The following is a 2,801-nucleotide window of genomic DNA, read 5'->3' as shown; positions in this document are numbered from 1 at the left end:
GGTACACCCAGAGGCGTTCCAGCCCTCGAAGCCGAAGCGCGATCAGTCACACTACGCGAAATAGAGTGCACTCAAGAGGGCTCGGGACGTCAACGAAAGTGCTAACGCGACATCCTTCGTCGAACAGACGAAGAAGTTCAGTGTGGTGGCCAGTGACAGTCTGGTTATAGCGCTGATATAAGAGCAAGATGTGGAATGGCCTTAGGATAAGGTCACGCCAGTGAGATTTTAAGGAGGCCCACAACTAGCATCTGGTTAATAAAGGGGCAGCCTGACCATACAAGGGTGCTTCAATGTCTGTGAGCACAGAATCTGGACATACATACAGAGGACTGGGTTATTAGTTAGTTATTCTGATAATTAATTATCGCAGTCAAGCGCAGCTTGAAGGAGCACAAAATCAGGTACGGCTTCTGGAAGGCTAAGCTTTTCAGATCCAGATGATATCCATCTTGGAGGTGGACGACACAAACACGAACACGAACATGAATGACATCATGAATGTCATCGACGACAAGAAGCCCGACTCCACACCAATTAACCACGATGCCACGGCTTATTTTTCGATCCTTCTAAGAGAAAGGGACATCGACATAGCATTAATTTAAGAACCTTGGACTAATGACGAGCAGGTCTCGACTGGTAAAGAAACATTGAATTGGGGCAAATTCAGTGAATTTGTCCTCTCGAATGTCAGTGACAGAACGAAAAAGGCACAAGGAATTAGAGGACCTCACTAATATATTCGTGAGGTCCTCTAATTCCTTCAATAACATATGTAGAGTGACCGGAGAACCTGCAACACAAGCTATGCATCAAATGAATGGACGCCATACTAAGGGCCACAAGAACAACTCAGTATACGAAGCGATAGAGGGTATAAACGACACGGAAAAACTAAGCAAGATCCTTGTTGAAAGGCAAACGAGGTCATCTATACTATTATATAAAGAGGTAATGTAAGTTTGTTTGTATGATTTGAATAGGCTCCGAAAGTACTTGGCAGATTTGAAAAATTCTTTCACTGTTGGAAAGCTACATCATTCCTGAGTGTCATAGGCTATATTTCATTTAAAAAAAAATAGGCATCCTTACTAAAATTAAGATAACGTAATCCAAGGTGTTAAAAAAAAAAACAAAAAACTACCTTACATCTACCGCCCTCTACAGGCAGCCAAAGCATTTCCTGTCAAACATTCAAAACATATTGAAATAAGGAATTGGAGATAAAAATTTTATTTTTTTGTTCAGGTTCAGTAAGAAACGAAGTCCTGCCACCCAAGAAGTAGAGTTTGGGTCGTCGTAATCGTAATACAGAAGCAAAAAGACGTAAGATTACGAATATAACTGACGAAGAACGGGCCTCCATCCGAGAGACTGAGAGGCTGAGAGCAATGCAGATGCACAAGGAAGAATCAGCAGAAAGACGAGCAGATAGGCTTGAGAGAAAACGATTAAGAGTTAGACAGTCGCGTTCTGCAGCAATCGATTTGATTCACTCTCAAAATAATGAACGCGACAGGGCAAGGGTAGCTGAAGCGCGTTTACAGCTTGCAGAAGATCAGATATAATCCAACTATTGATTACAGCTCGAATCGAATGTCGTTATTGGCCGGATGAATCAGGTCTGTCAGGCCTCTTAGATTGAATCAGACGAAACTTCGGTCCGAGGAATATATCCATTTGCGGGATGCTGTGATGAATGCTGCAACTCTCTTGAAGGATGGCAAAACTGCTCATTCTACTTTTAAACTTCCACTATCCGTCAATCTTGAACAACAATCTACATGTTCAATCCGCAAAAATGGACCAATTGGTAAATTACTACAAGAAGCCTCATTGATTATGTGGGACGAATGCACGATGAGCCATAGAGCACATATAGAGGCCGTGAACAGAACCTTACAGGATCTAAGGAACTCCTCTGCAGTCATGGGCGGGATTACTTTTGTATTTGCTGAAGATTTTCGACAGACTCTCCCCGTTATTAACAGAGGCACGCGAGCAGATATCATCAAGGCATGCTTGAAATCGTCTCCCATATGGACTACGATTGAAACATTAAAATTAAGGACAAATATGAGAGCTCATCTTCATGGAATCACTGATAGCGATTTCCCACAGCAACTGCTAAAACTTGGGGAAGGAATTTTTGCAACTCCAAATTTAAGCGGTCATTGTGACATTCTTCTGGATGAGTCTCTAGGCCAAATACTCCATAATTTGGAAAATTTAATAGATTCTGTATACCCTGATATCGAGAATTTGCACGAAAGAGACTTCCATTGGCTGTGTTCTCGGGCTATAGTATCACCTAAGAATGATACTGTCAATGAAATAAATAATCTGATTGATCAAAAAGTCCCCGGCCAAACAAAAACATACAAATCGATCGACACTGTAACGAATATTGAAGATGCAGTCCATTATCCACAGGAATTTTTAAATTCGTTGAACCCTTCTGGACTGCCACCCCATGAATTGACGTTAAAAATCGGAATCCCAATCATGCTTTTAAGAAATTTAAACCCTCCGAGCATGTGTAATGGGACGAGGCTGCTTATTAAGGAGTTAAAGGACAATTTAACAGTAGCAAATATTATCACTGGCTCAGCAAGTGGTCAACTAGCTCATATACCGAGGATACCGATGATCCCAACTGATCTGCCAATACCATTTAAACGGCTTCAATTTCCGGTAAAAACATCTTTCGCATTAACAATTAACAAGTCCCAAGGCCAAACCTTCGAATTAGTAGGGATCGATCTGCGAAATAAATGTTTTACTCATGGTCAACTGTA

At 41.5% G+C, this 2,801-nt stretch overlaps 1 long non-coding RNA gene across 1 annotated transcript; it reads left to right on the top strand.

Annotated features, from left to right (window-relative positions):
• Positions 1–1,238: 1,238 nt before the first annotated feature.
• Positions 1,239–2,361, top strand: LOC147642854 (uncharacterized). The gene is made up of 2 exons (XR_015272838.1): positions 1,239–1,529; positions 1,590–2,361. It is a non-coding gene; the product is annotated as an uncharacterized LOC147642854 (long non-coding RNA).
• Positions 2,362–2,801: the final 440 nt, after the last annotated feature.

This window comes from Drosophila serrata, unplaced genomic scaffold (genome assembly GCF_035046125.1).
Source record: "Drosophila serrata isolate PLE 108 unplaced genomic scaffold, ASM3504612v1 contig_345, whole genome shotgun sequence".
In the NCBI taxonomy this organism is placed as follows: domain Eukaryota; kingdom Metazoa; phylum Arthropoda; class Insecta; order Diptera; family Drosophilidae; genus Drosophila; species Drosophila serrata.
The sequence above is the reverse complement of the archived record's forward strand: the minus strand, read 5'-3'. Positions and strand labels throughout refer to the sequence as shown.